Source organism: Peromyscus leucopus, chromosome 3, assembly GCF_004664715.2.
Source record: "Peromyscus leucopus breed LL Stock chromosome 3, UCI_PerLeu_2.1, whole genome shotgun sequence".
Taxonomy (NCBI): domain Eukaryota; kingdom Metazoa; phylum Chordata; class Mammalia; order Rodentia; family Cricetidae; genus Peromyscus; species Peromyscus leucopus.
Window position 1 is genome coordinate 27,730,505 of NC_051065.1, and position 20,516 is coordinate 27,751,020.

Consider the following 20,516-nt stretch of genomic DNA (forward strand, 5'->3'; position numbering starts at 1 on the left):
TAGGGCTCGGCTCCACCCCCTCACCTGAGATGGGTGGCCCCAGTGGCCCAGACTAACCAGCTCAGCTACCACCCATCCCACAACCAGGCCTTGGGGTGGCCTACCCTAACATCTACCCCATCTAGGACATGCTGGAACTCATGAAGGAACTGTTCCTGTAGAACGATAACCCAAAGAAGCTCTATGACTCCAGACAGCCATGGGATATCCCAGAAGAATTTCAGCGAGAATCCAGTAATGGTGGTGTGCCAGGAACCTAAGGCCTTGAACCAGACCAGTGACTCATTGCAGTGAACATTTGCTAGTAAAGCTGGTTGGACAAAGGGTATGCTATAGGACACACTGTGGCTCCCAGTGCCACCAGGACGAATGAAGAAGTGTTGGAGAGATGGGAAAGATGGAGAAGTGAAGAGGTTTTGGGCGGGGTTTGCTTTGTTTTTAATTCTTGTTTTTGTTTGCTTGTTTGCTTGCTATGTTTTGTTTTGGTTTGATTTATTTTTTCTTTTCTTTGGGGGGATGGTACTGCAGGGTTGAGAGGAAGGTATGAGGGGACTGGGAGGTCAGCAGAATTGGGGTCAATGATGTGAAATTCCCAAAGAATCAATAAAGAACTTATGTTTAAAAAGGAAGACGTGCAGAGCCACAGACTCCTCACCCGAGTGCTGTGTCCTGTGATGGGTGATGCTGAAGGACATGCGTGGTGGAAATGAAACCTTAAAAATAAGAATCTCAGGAAAATCTCAGTACTCAGATATACAAAATAATAAGATTCCATCATTGGAATTTGAAGTGTTCTTCTGTCAGAGAGGTACTTCATATAAATGCACAATAGTTTTCTGGCTTGATGAGAATGCCATATTGTATAAAGCTTAAATATGTCAATTTAGCTGAAAATTGGAAAGAAATTTCAATACAATCAGGGAAAAATTATGACACCACATTTGGATAGATACATATATACATATATATGGGAATATATATATATATATATATATATATATGAATTTTCTTTTTCCCCTTTAAAATTTCTTTGAAAGTTAAAAGGAAATTCAAAGGAAATATGTAATATGAACCAAAATGACAAGGAGTAGTCATGTAACCTTACAGATTTCTTTTCAGACTATATGAAAAGCAGTAATTTATCAAGAAGAAATTAAGAATTATGAATAGGCTCTTGAGTGCTTAACAATCAAGTCATAAAGGAATGTAAATCTAGTAATAACTTTAGGAAAGGATTCTGATTCTTACTGATTTGGTATGAACTGATTTCTATTATTTCTATGGTATGAATATATGCTACCCAGTGAAGACGCCAGTAAAAACCATAAATGAGATCATCAATTCTAAGTATTCAAGATTAGTCACGTCCTCTCCAAAATGTGCAATGTATAAAATCACAGAGCTTATTATGCTAGAGATTTCCTCAAAGTTAACCCAAAAAATCCACAAAATCTATAAGGCATGAACAGCAGGGTGGAAAACTGAAAGAAATCTTTCTAAACAATCACTCATTGAAAACAAACTTTAAACCACCATACTACTGCTGGAAAGATTTACTATCTCCCCATGCTCTGAATAGAAGATGGGTTTTAAAGTTATTGCTATAATACATTGAGAAATCATTAGGTGTCTTAATTGCTTTTTATCACAGGGATTAAAAACACCGATCAAAAGCAATGTTGAGAGAAAACAATGGTTTCTACATGGTGACCACAGTCCATTATCAAGGGAAGTAAGAGCAGACATTCAAATCAGGAACTGAAGTAAAGGTAGTGAGAAGGCTGCTTGCTGGCTTGTTCTCCACGGCTTACTCAGATTGCTTCTTATACAGCTCAGACCCACCTGTCCAGGGTTGGCACCACCCACAGTAGGCTGGGCCCTCTCAAATCAATCATTAAGAAAATGCACCCATAGACTTGCCTACAGACCATTTGATTGAGGCATTTATTCAATTTATGTTTCCTCCTTTATGACCCAAGTTTCTGTCAAGATGATGAAAAAAACTAACAACCAACATAGAAACTATACAATCCAGAGATTTATTATCCACATAACTTTGTATTAATAATTTAGCATTTTCTTTTAAAAGTGACCATTAAAGATAACATACAACTTTCACACTTAAAAACTTTGGATACTGCCAAGGACCTGGCTCTGTATAACATTAGTAAATATGGTTAATGTTGCAGATTTAGCATCCTTCTCTACCTAGTCCCCTCACTCACCCACTCTACATCTGTATGTAAGTATTCACTGGACTCTCTGAGCTCACATCCATTCAGCCCAAGAACCAAGACCTTGCCTGACAATCCACTAATAAAAACATAAATAAACAACACTAACAAAACTCCATAAAAACAAGCCAAAACTCCATAAAGGTAACAGACACTACATAATGGCAACACCACTGAGCCATGGTCTCAGGACTGCCTACTGGACAGAAGCCATCACTTTATGCGAATGGTTTCTACCACCCTTCAACTCCCAGCTGGTCCCCCTCTCCCCAGGGCTCAGCACTGGACCTCAGCATTGCACCGAACTGTACTCAGTAAGTTAAGGAGCTGCCCCCCACTATTTCCACTTTCTCTAATCCTTGTTTCCTTAATAGGAGCAGCAACAACCTTCCCACTCTATCAATCGGTACTACAAGAGGAGCTTGCCTGTTGCATCCCAAAGCCTTAAATTGTGCTTTCATTAATTAAGCCACTGAACATGGCGTCAAGGCAAAGTAGTCTTTTCTGCTCTGACTGTTGTCTAAGAATGTCGATTCTTTTCCCTTACCTCAGAACAAAGGACAGTACCTCCCTGATAGCGGCTCAAGCACTCTCCTAGCTCCATGGTATATAAATTTAATGGCAAAGAGAGAGAGAGAGAAACAAAGGGTACCATGATTGCTGTGTAGTAATATATTAGTATTTCCACATTCAGTGTTTGATTACATGGAAGCCAAATTAAAATGACAGAGTTCTAGAAAATGCTCATTTCCCAAGAGAAAGAAAGAGAGAAGGAGAGGGGCAGGGAGAGAGAAGAGAGGAGAAGAGGGAAAAGGTGTTGGGAGGGGAATCATTTTTCCACAAACGTTCTTAATCTGAGAGAGAGAAGATGTATTACTGAGCATCATAAACTCCGTTTGTATCTTAGCTTCAGCACAAATCCTACCAGTGGCCCTGTGGTGTTTCCTTAACCTCTGTCCCTCAGTTGATTGTTGTGAATTCTGAATACATTCATACAACTGAAATACCAGAGTAAGTGGGAAGTGCTCTCATCTTTTGAAAACTTAAAACTTTAGGGGGGCTGTGGTGATACATGCCTGTAATATCAACAGTCAGGGGCAGAGGCAGGAAGATTCAAGTTTGAGGCCAGCCTAGAATACATAGCAAGAGCCAGCCTTGGGGAAACAATGAAATGGAACTTTGTATGTCTCCATCATTTTATGGGTTACTGTTCTTTTAAGATAAATCTGAAGAGGCCACCAACCTCAATTCAGTAATATGGGTATAAATGCCATTGTCCAACACTAGTCATCTCTTAGGGTCCATGCCCCTGTGGAGTGACCTATGACCTTAGGCTATATGGCCCAAAGGTGCTTCCTGCCATTGTATGTGACCTCTTATAAGGAGTTGGAGAAGGGTCACATGCCCCTCCTCCCTGCTCCTGCCTGTGAGGTTGATTCACTCCCGGTCAGATCAGAGGACAACTTCAGCTGTCTACTCCGTTCTGTATTCGTGAGTGTATTTCCTCAATTTATATCTTAATAAATTCTGTTACCTATTTAATAGACTCACATGGATTGATCATAATACCCCTGTGTGTTAGCTAACAGATATCTCAATCAAATAAAATAATTCATAACCAGGAAATTCAAGACATCTTAGATTAAGCAAGTTTCTCAGTCTCAGTTCTCACAGCATCTAAGCTCATGGTCTAACAGACACAAAGTCACAACAAAATCATCTAGTCACAACAGCCCTTCCAGAAACTGAAATCATCATCCTAGACTGTAAGAAGACCCTCAGAGACTTTCCAGTCTTAAGACACATCTCCCTCAACTTCCCCAACAGGTCTCCAGTTCTGTATTCGAAGGTCTTGAGTCTGCCTGCCTTGAGTACAAGCAATCCCTAGCAACCCAGCCACCCCAGTGCATGTGCTAGAGGTTCTCAAAAGGTGATTTCCTGGGCTCTGCCTGCCCCTCTACCTACAGACCCAAGAGGCAGTCATAATACAGAGCTTCCCCCCAAACTTTTCCAATCTTAGAAATTTGCTTTAGGAACATTTAAAATTACTCAAGGAATACCAGCTGCCCTTCAACAGTGCCTTTTAAGGTGGCTTTAAAGTTTCTGAAAATAGTTCTCTTTTTACTCCAGGTATTCTTCTCTTAAAGAACAAAGTTTCCTCCAAGGGGAGACTATAATCAGATTGCATTTTCAAGTTTGAAATAATCAAATATCTTGCAATATCTTTCATTCTGACATGTAACTCTGCCTTTTGGAAAAATAAAAACCTGGGGTTTTTGAAAATTTGTTTTTGGTCTACGTGCATGAGTGTTGTGCCTGCATGTATGCGAGTATACCACATTCCTGTTTGCCCAGAGGTCAAAGGAGTTACAGATCCTTACCAGCTACTATGTGGGTGCTGAGAACTGAATTTGGGTCCTCTACGAAAGCAAGTGCTCTTAACCATAGACCCATCTCTCCAGTCGCTCAAAAAAGAGATTAGTAGTATAAATCAAATTTAAAGGCAGAAAGTTGGCTCTACTTCTGTAGAAGATCCATGGAACGCTTGCTTATGGCAGCGGCTGTCTACCAATCACTCCTAGCAAAACCACACCCACTTCAATTCCTAAGCATTCTCAGAGGCCTTAACTCTACGCCTGAGTTTCTGCTATAGTAAAATAGAATTGTCCTAAGGGTTAAATGAGATAATGACTAAAATGCTTCTGCAACAAAGGAGGCAACTGTGAACTGTCCATCCCTTTCCTGGGTTAGAGCTGTTTAACTTTCTGCCTATTAAAGCCTCTTTTAAGTTTGTTTACACTAAATCTCCTAAGACTCCCTGTTTTCCTCAGGGCACTCACAACATGCTTTCTGCAGCTGTTTGCCCTTCCCAAATAAAATGTTATTAGAGTTTCCTTGATTTTTCTCTGCTCAACTCTTCTCTTTCTGACCCCACTTGGTCACGGAAAATCAGAATCATTTTCACAATTTGTGCAGCTACTTTTTTGGCAATAATGTGTCCATTCCTGACAAAGACCTGTTAATTTCTAAAGGTTCCAACACTTCACAGACTTACATTCCCTAGAATGTAAGTTTTACTGATGCTATTATTTTGTACTGAGCCCAACCTCCTTAACAATGAATAATGTCTTGGGTTAAGATCAAGAAGGAAGTGAAAAATCACCTCATAAAATAGTCATCTAGCCAGCCCTGGGGGAACAGGCCTATAATTCCAGCTACTTGGGAGGCAGAGGGAAAAGGATCACAGATCCAAGGTCTGCTTCGATTACAGGATACATTCAGAGCCAGCTTGGGGTGTAGATCAGAGATGGAGGATTTGATGAGCGTATCCAAGGCCCGGGATCCAATCCCAAGTACCACACACAAAAGTCACTAAGTGGGTGGAGCTTGGTGCAACTCCCTGGGGCAATCTATCCCCATCATATCACAGGAATTTTCCATTTCTTTTCTAGGCTCAGTTCTACAAAATGAAAGAAGTTCTAGCAACAGATGATTGTGATGGTGGCAACTCAGGAACAGCCATACTGTGCTCAAGACGGCAAATTTTACGGTGTATGTCACCACAATAAAAAACTGTAAGAATGTAAGATAATATTTGGCTCTTAGAGCACCTGGATCCTAGAATCCTAGACATGTGATCAATGCTTGGCTGTAAGACCTACCCTTCCACCTTGAACAATTTAAAAAATAAGCTACTAGAGTTTTCTTCTACAACATAAAGTTATGGCAAAGGTCTTCAAAATAGAAAATAAAATGTTTAAATTGTTTTTTAAAAGAAAATTTAATCCTTTCTTCACTTGTCATGAATATCGGCCAGCTATTTCTTTACTATCTTTTTAAATCACATGTATATTTTCTTCACAGAGAAAAATAAAATAAAAATATCTTGTTCAGTCATCATTATTCGATGTTGTCATGTATGCCCTGAAGGTCCTCTGGGAAGTCACCCCTTCCCTATTCAGCATCTGTGGTTTGGGAAGGGCAGATTCCACACCCAAATTCAGGCTGGCCTACAACAGCCACATGGTATTCTGGGTTACAGTATCTGATTTAGTGATGAGCCTGTGACTCTTCTGGAGTGGGATGAAGGCAATACGATTCACTGAGATAATGAGGCAGACACAGGCAGTCCTCCACGGTAGGCTGAACTTGAAGGTACATAAATATCGTGAGTTAGAAAAAAAGACAGAACACAGCAAGAGTGAGAGCTGGACAGCAAACAGAAGTGTGGGCTGCAAACCAGAACAACCAGAACTACCTAGGACCTCACTTACGTGACTCAGGAAGACCTCCTGTTCCTTGCAAATTTGAGTTTAAATTCCGCAACCAATGCACATCATCTGCGACTACTTGGCAACGCTGATAACATACATTATCTTTTCACAAAATCTCTGTCAGCTCATGCAGAAAAAGAACACTTGCCATTTTAAAGTCAAGAAGACCGACTTCCAGGGATTATACAACATGGAGCACATTGCATAACTCCTAACAGAGTTGCTGCCCACATCTAGGTCTTGAGTCACAGTGCTGTCGTACTTTTGCTTTTCTATAAGACAGACATCCCATGTGCCCGGCACTGCATGTCTCCATTTGTAGTGTTTCAGGCAAGGGCTAGACTGCAGCGGGCTGAACCACTAATAAATAAACCTACCGCAGACATTAGGCCACCACAGCACCGGGCGTGGGGTGGGGGATGATGCTATCTGTAATAGTAGAAACTTGGTCTTAAAAACAGTCTTTGGGTGTCAGAGTACCCTGCATCGATTCAAGCCTTACACATCAAAATCAAATCCTCCCATTTGAAGTACAGTACACAGACCTATAAAACCCAGAGGTCCATCCTCTCTCTGAGAGACAGTGGTGAATGGGGTTTCTTACTTCTGAATATTAGTTTTTGAGTTTCTACTGCTCTTTTCCAAAACTATCATTTTTCTGCATGTGTCTTTATTCCTTTTAGCTGCAAGACAGGCATGTATCCAAGTATTAAGTACCTTTATTTTTTATTTTTTTTTGAGGATGCCACATGAAATCTAATAAGTTCTCCTAATTGGCATTTGTAAGATACAACATAATCTCAGTGCCTGCACCAGGAGGCTGAAAGGAAGAAAACAGCGAACAAAAGAGCTAGCTGCCTACCTCTCCTCACACTGGTGAAAACGGAGCCCAGGTAGTTCTTTTCTACCTTCCCACTGTTCTATTCCCCAACATACCACAAGTAATTGAAATTGTATTTATCCTAATGAAAGAAATATGAATTTCCCTAAGCTTTAAACTAATGGCCAAACACTCCACATCATCATTAGTATGGTCATCTAATTCAAAGCTTCCATTTGTTACTTTTGTTAATGAATTTGGCATCTAAGCTAGAATTCATTTTGGAGAATCATAAAGTTGGTCCTAAAAAGCCCAGGTCTTAATCATCATGAATAATGCAAAAGTAGAATATTTTCTTAAGCAAAATAATAGGTACAGAATAAAGACATTAAAATCATTAGTCTTCACATATATTTCTGAATGTAGTAGAATTCTGATAGACATCGACTCCAAATTTTTTATCCCCATGATATGAAAAAAGGTATAAATTGTGCACGAGTCAAAAGCACTCCCATTTAGTCACACGCTGCAGCTGAGCTGTGCATGTTGCAGCTGAAACCCTCTCTCGCTCGCCTGAGATCCACGCTGCATCTGCTCTTCTGACCGAGGCCTATGTGTAATCTCTCTGCACTGCTGCTTTCTGTCAACACTTCACTGCCCGGAGAAAACAGAGACCAGTGAGGGGAGTGCAGCACCAGCGCAGGGGTCTGTTCTCTCTCAGCATGGAGAGAAAAAGGAGGGAAACTGAGGCACCACAGAAATGTTCCAGGATTGAAAAAAGAAATTCTTACTATTTCCAGTAGTTAATGACTGTTAAACTGGTTGTGGGGTGTGGGTTGTGTGTGTGTGTGTGTGTGTGTGTGTGTGTGTGTGTGTGTGTAGATTCATTCCGTAGTTTCTGTGTCTCTAGAAAACCCTGACTAATACACTGGTAAACTGCCATTTTTTTTTTTTTATGGAACTGGGAATTGAACCCAGGGACTCATTAAGTGAAGCAAGTACTCTACCACTCAGTTGTCTTCCCAGAAACAGAGGTAGTTTGAGTACTAACATTTTATTGCACATAATTTCCAATTAAGAATTGATCCAATAGTATTCCTTTGAGAGTTAAATTAGGAGACTATATCACTATAAAATGGTCCTAAAACAATGGAAATCTCTGTTGCCTTATAACTGGCATCTGAACCCAAATGAATTCTGATTACAAGCCAAGCATTATGATATCCCATTAGAAGATTTTGAGTGTCTAAAACATTTCAAAAAGGCACTTGTGAATTGTAATTATGTATTTACAAAAAGCAATTTGGGCATTTTTAGGATGAGACAGGAGACTAGTTTAAATCCCAGATCTGCCTCCACCCTTTAACAAATAAAGCAGATTTGGAAATCAGAATAAAGTTCAAATTCCTTTTCCACATACTGACCAGGTACCCCTGAGCAACAGCCTAAGGGTTATAAGAGTCTCAGTCTCCCTCTCCCTCTCCCTCTCCCTCTCCCTCTCCCTCTCCCTCTCCCTCTCCCTCTCCCTCTCCCTCTCCCTCTCCCTCTCCCTCTCCCTCTCCCTCTCTCTCTCTCTCTCTCTCTCTCTCTCTCTCTCTCTCTCTCTCTCTCTCTCTCCCCCACACACACACACACACACACCATGTGTTATTCTTGTATGTAAAACAAATAACAGTGTTTAAAAACAGCATCTTCCATCTTTCCCCTTCCTTTCTGTAATATTAATGGCTCCCGCTGAATCTTTACAATAATGAATACACCTATAATCCTAGCACTCAAGAGGCTCAAGCGGAAGGATCGGGAATCTGATACCAGCCTGGGCTACACAGTGAGTTCCCGACCAGCTTCAGCTATACAGTGAGCCCCAGCATCAAATAAAATAAACAATCTGTCTCCCAAGTCCTCTTTAGTTTTCTAAATTTGAGCCTGGAGAATACATTAGCAGCCTCTGTCAAGCCTGATGCCACACATGAACCATTTCAGTGTATTTTAAAATACAAATGCTTTCAAAAATATCTTTCACCAGCAACTTTCTATCACACGCCCACAATCCCTTCAACAATCCTTGTGGCCAGATGTGTTTGGGAGTTGGGAAATTGTTTAATTTTAGAATAGTAGCAATGTGCATATATCAAGTTATTTAATCCCCAGCATGATGGAGGACAACAACCTATAACCAAACATACTCTGCACCCAGTGATACTCGTGTGAGATGAAGACTACACAAAGCTCCTGTAGTAACACAGTCCTGCGATGTCCCCTGGGATTCACACTCTGGTTATTCAGTTAAACAGTTCTGCATGACGACGCTTTGCACGCAGTTTTACAGAAGGAGTCAGAACTGTTTCTGTTATTTATGGAATTTTCAGTGAGTTTACCAAGTTATTAAGCACTAATAAGGCTTTGGAACTTCTCTGAAAGCTTTGTTGAATATGCCTTTTCAAAACTCCAGGAACAATCTCAGTGCCTCATTCTTTTTCAGTTCCCAAACTTTCCAAGTTAGCCAGTCCCTTCATGAGAGCTTAGTTCACAGCAATCTGTTAAAGGAAAGTGCTCCTGTTAATTGATTATAATTAAACAGCTAGTGAGTGTCTCTACATCTGAGCTTCCACATGTGCCCAAAATACCCTATGCAACAGGCATTCTCTTTCTTTTAAATAAAATTCTTTCCATACATATGTTCTGATCTCCTAACTTCCAGTGTGATGGTAGAAGAGCACGGGACCTTTGAATCATGAGTAGGTCATGAAAACCAACAGAAAGTGGTGTCCTGAACTGATAGATGACATGGTTGTTCCTTCTGCCAATGCCACCACAGACAACATAGCAAGGCTGCCATCTGCAAAGCTGGCATGTGTCTTGACCTTGGACTTGGCAGTCTGTGGAACTGAGGAATAGATTTCTCTTGGCCACATCACCTATTCTAGGGACTTTTGTTAGATGAGTTGAACAACAAGACATCCAGGAGTATCCACCAGTTGAGCAGCACAATCTTCCACCCAGGGCTCCTGTCACACTGCCGTTCCTCCTCTATTACTTTGGAGATCTCTGGAAATGTTTGCCTAGGGTTAGATCTACGACTCAAATAACCTGCTGCCATGGCCATGGCCCTATCACTGCAAAATTGTCCTGCGATCAATGCGCCATTGGAAGCTCCGCCCGTATATCCAAGAAGGTTGGGATGTTCCATTGGAAGCTCCATCTCAGCCCCCTCCTTCCTTTCCAAACCCTGCCCCCCAGAAAGCCCACCATGCATCATCGGCTCCTCCCCTAGCTGTTCAAGACTGCGCCTGCAGGGCACATAAGCTCCAGTCCATAGACCTAACACGTGATTTCTCTCCTGCTCACCCCCACTCCCAGATCACCTGGGAGTGCTTTGCTCAGATTAAACCTGGTCTTATTCATTCAGCTTGATTTGGCTTATTGTATTGGTGGAGAAACCTAATTCCAGGGATTTTAAAATACTTATCAATCAACTGAGTGGCTAATACACAATTTTCCTGCTCCTGAGTGTGACTCCTCAGGTCATAAAAAGCTACAGAAGGTCCAGTAGGGACTGTCTTTGACTTAAATCATAAGGGCTACACATATTTAAAAAACAAAACCAGTCAAAAATTTCAGCAAGCATTATCCAGAAGATACTATCTTTGCTAGAATATGAGTGAAAACAGTCTGTTTCAGTCTTACTGAACCCTAAAAGTACGTTTCTAGTAGAACATCTGTATGGGGAGAGGGAGGCGGCATGCAGGGGCAAGGCTGAGGTCTGGACTGCATCAGCATGGTGAGAAGGAACAGTAGCAAGCTGAAGGATGGTTATTAAGAGTTCAGGCTGGCGGGGAGAACAGAGACAGGCTTCCTGGGTGGTGGATTCCTCTCTAGTGGTGAGCAGGAAAGACTGGCTCAGGGACAAACATCTCGTGAGATGGTAGAAAGATCCGAGAAGCCAGGGTCTTACAAAATGCCTAGCCTGGGGCAGAAAGACTGTAAGAGTCAGAGGTTGTGGACGGTTGTAAGGAAACAGTATTGTCTAGATTCACAGACTTTGACAGTGTGCACAAGACCCGCACAAGCTCAAACCAGATGAAATCCCAAACAAAGGAGGGAAGCAGGCTCCATGTTTTTACTGCTTTTCCTTCTTCTTCTTCTTCTTCCTTTTTTTTTGGGCGGGGGGTGCGGACAGGGTTTCTGTGTGTAGCATTGGCTGTCCTGGAACTCACTCTGTAGACCAGACTGGCCTCAAACTCACAGAGATCTGCCTGCCTCTGCCTCCTGAGTGCTGGGATTAAAGGTGTGCACCACCTCTGCTCAGCTTTTTTTTAAGAGAGAAAGAACATGAACTTGGATGTGTATGGAGTGTAGAATCTGTGAAAAGTTGGGGCACAGTAAAGAATATGATAAAAGTATGAAATTCTCAAAGAATACATTTTTTTTAATTAAGGAATTTTTTTAAAAAATTCTTTTTTAAAATACCTAACCAGAACCCAGGAGAGGACTCCCAACTCTAGTTTCCTCTCCCATCCCAATAGAACTGAACTTATGTTCCATAAGATAGTTAACTTTCATTTTCTCTGCATTTTGGTCTATTGTCTTTCCCAAATAGTTAACTATTTGCCTGTCCCACTGAATGAACTCTAATATCAGGATCCCTGCAACAAAGAGAGTATTTAGAGCAAGGGAAAAAAATAATCATTAGAAAGTAGTTCTCAAACTTGGATATAAAACCCAGAAAGCTTTGACAACAGGTTCCTGCCTATCCGTAAAGGATTCTGATCCATTTGTCTGCATAAGAACCTTAAGTATATATCTCCAAGTTTCTCAAGGTGATAGTGGTGGTTCAGGGATCATCAGACTGCACTAGATTGCCCAGAATTGAGTACAAGCATCGGTAGTTATTAAAACTCCCCAGGTGGCTTCGGGATGCAGGTAGACATTTGCCCACCATGCACGAAGCTTTGAGTTCAGTCCCCAGCACCACACAAAACCTATGTGAAACCCATGAGTGCAGTCCTGACATTCAGGAGGTGAATGAAGGAAGATCAGAAGTTCAGGGTCATCTTTGGCTATGTAAGGAGCTTGAAGCTAGCCTGAGCTATGTGATGCTATATAAAAAAAATACATAAATAAAAAAGGAAGCTATCTGCTTTGCTTTCGCTGCAGTCAGTCATGAGTACGCTTAGGTTTCAGAAGTGGCTTGCCTCTGTTTTGCTCTGCTGTGGCAAAAAGAAGGTCTGGCTGGAGTCCAATGAGACCAATGATATCATCAATGCCAACTCCCATAGAAAGATCCAGAAGCTGATCAAAGATAGGCTGAGGCCTGTGACTCTATCTTCCCGGGCTCAATACTAGAAAACCCCTCTGGCTCTCTGAGGTGGACAGGGGGACATGGGTGAGTGGAAGAATACTGTCAACGCTAGAACGCCTGAGGAGGTAAACTGAGGAGGAGGTCGCCAATCCTGCAGCAAGCTGCTCAGGAAATTCCATAATTTAAGATTTATCACCACAAGCATTACAGACTAACCTGAAGGTGAGGGGACATGTGTCTAAAAACAAAACAACAATGCATTCTCCTGATTCTCCTGGAATATATCCAAGAGCTGGAGGCAGACAAGACCTGCATGTAGACACTGGCTGAGCAGGCCAGGCCTCAGCACTAAGACCAAGAAAGGATGAAAAGCTCTAGAAAAGTGCCTAAAGTCCAAGAATTAGATCATCTCCTCTGCCCAAGAAGCAGATATGAAGAAATGAAGCTCCCCTTGTGTGTCTGTATGTGAACAGTGGACTAAGTGGCAGATCGTATAGCTCAACCATTAAAACAGAGTATGCCTTTTAAAAGCCAACAGGAAAAAACAAAAAAACTCAAGTGATCATAATTTGCAGCCATGGTTGAGACCACTGAACACAACCAAAACTGACTTTGCTTGTCTGGAATAACTTGTCACCAAAGGCAAATGTCACTGTTTTTCAGTGAGTTTATGATCTGTAGAATCTCTCTGTTTGATATGAAAGAGAGACTTTCTAGACACTGTCCAGTAGCAATCGACAAGAGGAAAAGCCTGGCCTCTCCAGCCTACTGACTCCCAAGGTTGTTTGCAGACAGAATGACAGATTAACGTCTCTTTCTTCTCTCAAACCCTTTGGTGTTCAGACCCAGGGCCATGTGTAGCCAGTTAACTAAAACACCTCTAAAAAACTGCTAGAAGGGCTGTTTCAAAGCCATTTCACCAGCTGTCACTAAAAATATTGATTCATTTGATAAACTATAGGAAATTGGAATGATTTATTCTTTAATACAAGGTAGAAAGCTGAGCGGAACTAGAATATTCTGTGACTTTATTAAGCTTTGTTTTCTGATATAATGTAAACTATGGACTTTTGTGAAGGGATCAAGGCTGGACCAAAGATCAAAGAGTGGGGGTAGTGGGTAGGGAGGGACATTCCAGTCTCAGGAGATGGCCCAGTAGTTAAGAGTACTTGCTGTTCTTGCAGAAGACCCAGGTTCAGTTCCCAGCACCCACGCAGTGTCTAATAAGCATGTGTAACTCCAGCTTCAGGGGATCTGATTCCCTCTCCCGACCTCCCCAGGCACCAGACACGGACTTCAGTTACTACAAACTAGAAATCATCATGCCAAAAAGGGGGGATAGAAAATTCAGAAACTTTGATGATGAACACCACCACGCATTATCAATAATGCCCTTGGTTATTAACTAAAGGTTTACCTTTGTTCTCTCTTGCTTGAGTGTCTAGAATCTTTCAGGGAAGTTTAGTGAATATGAGTTCGTGGTTTCCAATCATTCTTTCAGTACATACACACACACACACACACACACACACACACACACACAGACCCATACCTCCCATTTTACAGTAAAGTCGAAAAGCTATCACAAAAATAAATTCTACCATCCTCCTATCTATCCTGAAGTATTTACTTTTTAGAATCAATCTTTTGAGTTATTTCAGTAGCAAGAAATTTCTAAAAAGCCATGTAAGTGGACAACGAAGAGTGCTAGAACCAGACAATGCATCAGCATAGAATAGCTACCAGAGAAAAATTGACAACAGCCGAGAGTCATCTGGACAAAGGCACCACACAGAGGAAAGTGCTAGAACTAAGTGAGGTAGGCTCCTTACGGGAGGCTCCTATATTTGGCTGCGGCTAACACATTTTTGGGAAAAAGAAGCTGAAAATGCCTGTTGACTCTCCCTGACACAATTGAGAATGTGCAGAAGTGCTCCTGTCGGCCATCTGAAGCTCTCTATCATGTGCGCTACGGTGCGCTGGGAGCTAAGCATGTTGGGAAATGAGTCTTGGCATCTTTGTTAACTGAATTAAGGCCTTAAACTCAGCAAATTCAGGAATGGACATCTCAAATTGAGCATGCTTAGAAATGTGCCTGCCCCCTAAGTATTTTCGTGTGTGTGTGTGTGTGTGTGTGTGTGTGTGTGTGTGTGTGTGTGTGTGCTTCCAAAATAAAATCTCCTTTTCTTTGTTGCCAAAGAAATACACCTGGCTCTCCTCACAGGCAACAGGTAATAAAGCCTGTTTCATCCTTTTATCTTTGAGTTGTGTTTATCGGCTCCTCACTCACCCAGAGGAAACCACTGTAGCTAGCTGATTAGGGAGGAGGGGCACCATGCCCGGAAAGTGTACAGTGAAGAAAAGATCTAAACAAGGGCTGGAGTGGCCTGAGACATACGAACTTACATCCTGAACTTACATCCTTGGTTCAGGTTGGGTCCACAGTAGTCATGCATCTGGAGGCTGGACTTCACAGCTTGCCCAAACCTGTTCTTGGGCAATCTGACATTTAATATTTCTACTCTGTGTATTTATCAATTTATAAGCAAAAGTATGATAAGGAGAAAACTATCAAAACAAGTAATCCCAGGACCTCACTGGATCTGCACAGTAAAAATACATATTGGATTATCTACCAATGATTAGAGTTTGGTAAGAATCCCCAGTTTTCCTGTCATGTGACTCACTATTGATAAACAGGGCTCTTCTTGGCTCCAATGCAAAGGGATACATGCTTAGTATGCAAGTGTTCCCAAATGAACTCAGCAGCAACAGTGCAACCCATCAATATGCTCATTCTTTGAAGGTCACTCCTATTTGTCAGACCTCATTATTTGCCTGTTTGTTTTTTAAAAGAGAGAAACAGAAAGGATAGAGTTGGATGGGTGGAGAAGAGATAAGGGTGGAGAAAATGTGATCAGAATATTGTATGAAAAATACTTATTTTCAATAAAAAAGATTTAAAAAAAACTTTTTTGAAGTTTTCCAAGTTCCTCCAGTGGGACAAAGGACAAGGTAGTCTTTTTGTGTTTTTATAGGCTAGAGGGGGATGTTTTGTTTCTTTTTGTTTGTTTGTTTGTTTGTTTTTTGAGACAGTGTTTCTCTGTGTAGTTTTTGGTGCCTGTTCTAGATTTCACTCTGTAGACCAGGCTGGCCTTGAACTCACAGAGATCCACCTGGCTCTGCCTCCTGAGTGTTGGGATTAAAGATGAGTGCCACCACCACCTGGCTGGATGTTTGTTTTTAAGACGGGCTGGCCCAGTACTTACTATGTGGCTCCAGGGTAGCCTGAAACTCAAGCCATCCTCCTGAAGCAGCCTCTCCCCATGTGCTGGGATTACAGGCATCAGTTACCACAGCTGGCTCTCTTTTTGTCTTTTCCAGATAAAGGAAATGTGACCCTGCTTTTCACACATGGGTCTGCCTAGCCTCTGGAAACGTGGTTATATGAGATAAGAAATATAATGTACAATACTATATGAGTGACACTTTTTCTTACTTTCAACTCAAAGCAATAGCAAAAGAAGCTATAAGAAAACAATTTCATAAAACAAATAAAATCACTACTTACTAAAACTAAAAAGCAATATTACCTATGGAAATGTAGGATATTTTGATACTAAGAAACAATGACAAAAAGCTTACTAAAGATTTAACAACAAAAAAATCCCAATGTTTGTTGCATGTATGTATGTATGTATGCATGCATGTATGTATTTTAGAGTGTTTAGGTTTGGTTTTAGGCAGTGTCTTACTATGTATCTCTAGGTGGTGCAATACGCACTATATAGCCTTAAAGTTACAGCAATTCTCCTTAGCACCCCCCAAGTGCTAAGATTATAGGAATATATTTTCAGTTTTTCCAGATAGTGTTTACTCTGTAGCACAAGCTGGCCTGCTTCAAATCCCCCTTCCATCCTCCCAAGTAGAATTAGAGATGTATGCCACTAAGCCCACTTCAGGCATTAACACTTAATCTCTAAATGCTTGGAGTGATTTCTTACAGTACCATTAACACATTGCCCCCCGCCCTCTGTATCTCCCTGAACTTTATACAAGTATCTCCTCTAATTAAATAAAAAATGTCCCAGCTAAATCTTACATAGTGTAAAACCCATGTGGGGAAATAAAATCAGTTTTTTGAAAAGCTCTATCAGAAATCTTTTGTCAGGCAAACTTCATTTCTCCGGGGTTGATGGCACTATAACTACAGTTTTTGTCAGTCTGCACTGGATAGTACCTATTTCCATGGTCATGAATGACTTGAACATGAGATTAACATCGCTGATATAAAATGAATCTCACTATAGATATCTGGTCAAATTTTATAGTTATGGAGGAAAAGACATCAAGCTGTTCACTAGTGAGTTTCAAGACTATTAAAAAATTAGACCCTCTTGGAGAAGAGTAATCACTTAATAATTTGGAATTGTAGTATTTCTTTAAAGTCCCAATAATCATCTCTTGATCTCCACTTATGGTTATCTATGATTACATTTTAAGTGGAATTATATCTGAGATCTTGCACAATTGATATGTGCAAGCCGAGCTTTCCAAAGCTGAAATGCTTATGTTATAATTCATGTTGGCTCAATGTTTCATTAGAAATAAGAAACAGTAACAGCTGCTGTCTGACTCTTCTCATGTAATAAGATGATTATGATATACAAAGAATATAGCAAGTCACCATAAAAAATCTAAAAGCCCATTTTCAGTAAGAAGTCAAGCCAGTTGTCCCAGAAAGCAAAATTTCTCTTGCTGTGCCAGAAGCTAAGAAGTTCTTAGCCACGAGTAGGGTTCTGTTGAAAGAACACAGGACCCTAGTAGGCTTCTCCTATGTTAGTTAGGACAATGTGAAGCTTGCAAGGGATAAGCCCTGCAGTAGGATACAAATATTACCTAGATAAAAATCCCCAAGTCCATTCCACCTTCAAAGTTATAAAGGAGAAAGAGAAAGAACGTAATTTGGGGATGGATATAGAGGTGATTAAAAACAAATGCTTGAAAGAAAATCATTGAGATAATTACCAAATACTTCTTTTCTGAAAATGGCTAATAATTCACACTCATGGGACAGGGGTGAACAATACATCTCTCATTCCAGCTTTCAATGAGTAAAAAGATATGTTGATATGGGAGAAAATACACGTATTCATGGTATGTGGTAACAGACTATATATATATGAGAAAAATATTTCAGAGACAAATAGCAACTGCCTCTATGAAATAGTATCATTTGAACTAAGCATGTACCTTATTCTAAAATCCAATAACAAATAAAAAGCAAATACAGTTATTCCAACATGCATCTTTTATTTCAAAAATATTTTGTTCATCCAATATATTTTGTTTTGTTTTGGAGAGCAGTTGGTTTGACTTTGACTTTGGTAATACATTCATATCTTTGATTTTAAGACAAAGACTGCTGGCATTGAATTCACCAGATCAAGTGAACCTTCCTCCTTAGCTTCCCAAACAAATGGGAATAAAGGAGTACACCACCACAGGCCACTCTCCATCCAACACCCTGGCAGCCATATCCCAAAACCAAGTTATACTGACTATGCCTAAGAAATCCAGTTAATTGTATCTGATAGAGTCCCTCTTGTCCATCTCTCCCACTATAGCTGCTAGATAATTTGCAAGGTTCAATCATTTGGCATCCTATTGAAAGACAGCAGAGAACATTGATGATACATGCTCAACATGTCCCCTAATCACTGTAAAAATTCAAAAGAGAACTTACTCAATTCTTCAAAACCATTTAATTACAGTGCATGTTTCACTGTTATACATTAAAAGTACTGAATTAATCCACCAAATACATTTTCAACTCATCTAATAAATGTGCAACACATTGCTGGGCGGTGGTGGCGCACGCCTTTAATCCCAGCACTCGGGAGGCAGAGGCAGGTGGATCTCTGTGAGTTCAAGGCCAGCCTGGTCTCCAAAGCGAGTTCCAGGAAAGGCGCAAAGCTACACAGAGAAATCCTGTCTAGAAAAACCAAAAAAAAAAAATGTGCAACACTAAAATATATATAGCAATAATTTCAAACTTAAAAGTAGTATTTCTATGATCTTTTCCTTGAAAACCTAACCATAGTCTTGCCTTTTATTAAACAATTCTGTATTTTATTTACAAATTTAAATAATATGCTCATAAGCATGCTATAATCTCCAGATTTTCCTGTTAATCAAAAAGAGATGGTATTGCTAAAAATATCTGTAAGTAATAGCTATATTTTTTTTGTGTGTGTTTATTTGTCTATTTATTAATTTACTTGGGTTTTGTTATTTTGGTTTTGAGCAACATCTCTCTATGTAGTCCTGGCTTTCCTGGAACTCACTATGTGGACCAGGCTGGCCTAAAACTCTCAGAGATCCACCTGGCTCGACCTTTATGCACCATCACACCTGGCCCTGTGTTTTCTTTCTATTAGCATGTATTACTAATATAAAGTATTGTATATGCTTTGCTATGGCATTCTTATAGATGATTATTCCCATTTCTTAAGGCATAGTTCTAGTTAGACAGCCCAGGCAGACCTAAACTTACAACTCACCGTTCTCTTATCCCAGTTTTCTGAGTGTTAGAATTATAGTCATATGCCATTATTCCAGGCAGAAAGGCTACATTTTAAATAATTACATGAACCAGTGATACAAAGATATACAGGGTTCAGCTCCACTCTGAGCCTCACAGTCTCGTCCACACCCCGTAAAAAGCTTCCGTCCCAATGAATCTAGGATTTCTTCAACCCATTCCTTCAGCAATAACTTCCCATGCCTGAACTTTAGTATTTGGTCTCTGTGGTGGACCACTCTCTGGCTCATTATCAGGCAAATCCAATGGTCATTCTAGTACCTCGAATCCAATTCTCTTTGTTCTGGGCTTTTAAACCAAAGGCAGTCCCACTAACAACCAAAGCCAACCTAGATTGAGTTCAAGAAATGTCTTGCTTTTGAGAGAAAACTATACCTATACTTACAAAATCCTAGTTTGGGGGTTTGCAATTTAAAACTACAACCTCTCAGCATGATGATGATGGTGGTGGTGAGGAGGAGGAAGAGAATGAAAGCAGGCCAGCACTGAAGGACTACTATCCCACCCACTCAGAAGGATGCAGCAGGAGGTTTGGGGGATGTTTGAGACCAACTGAGATACATACCAAAACCCCGTTTGAAAAACAGAAAAAGCCGGGTAGTGGTGACACACATCTTTAATCCCAGCACTTGGAAGGCAGAGGCAGGCAGATCTTAGTGAGTTCGAGGCCAGCCTGGTCTACAAAGTGAATTCCAGGACAGCCAGGGCTACATAGAGAAATCCTGTCTTGGAAAAAAAAAAAAAAAGGAAGAAGAAGAAGTAAAAAAAGAAAAAGAAACAAACAAAAATAGAAGAAATGAAACTTGTTTCAGCTAAGGCTAAAATATGTGAGATCCACATAAAGTTCCTTAGAATAGTCTATCAATGGGAGACTTACCCCAAAAAAGGTTCAAAAGCTCTCTATATATTTCAAAGGAATAGTTTCATTATGAATCAAAGCAACATAATAAGATCATAGCCATTAAAAATATAGAACCCTTTCCAAACTTGCAATGGGCACAATACCAAAAACCTAAGGCCTTATTAATTATTTATACTAGACATAGCATTCACAGAAAGAAAATTCACCACTAAACCCTCAAAAGTCCACTACAGAAAACAGTTAGCATTTCTCTAGCAATTAAACAAGAAAGGGACTATATGGTCCGACAATTTCACTTTTGGATAGGTACTCAAGAGAAAACTATAAAGTTGTCCATGAAAATGTCCAAAGTAACAAAGTGAACCACATATAGACACCACATATGCACAGATAGATGCATGCACACAAACCCCACGCAGA

The 20,516-nt window shown here is 40.5% G+C and overlaps 1 protein-coding gene across 15 annotated transcripts in view; it reads right to left on the bottom strand.

The window, feature by feature from the left end:
* Adam22 (ADAM metallopeptidase domain 22) overlaps positions 1-20,516 on the bottom strand; it is a 219,605-nt gene that overhangs the window by 161,267 nt on the left and 37,822 nt on the right. The gene's annotated exons all lie outside the window — the stretch shown is intronic.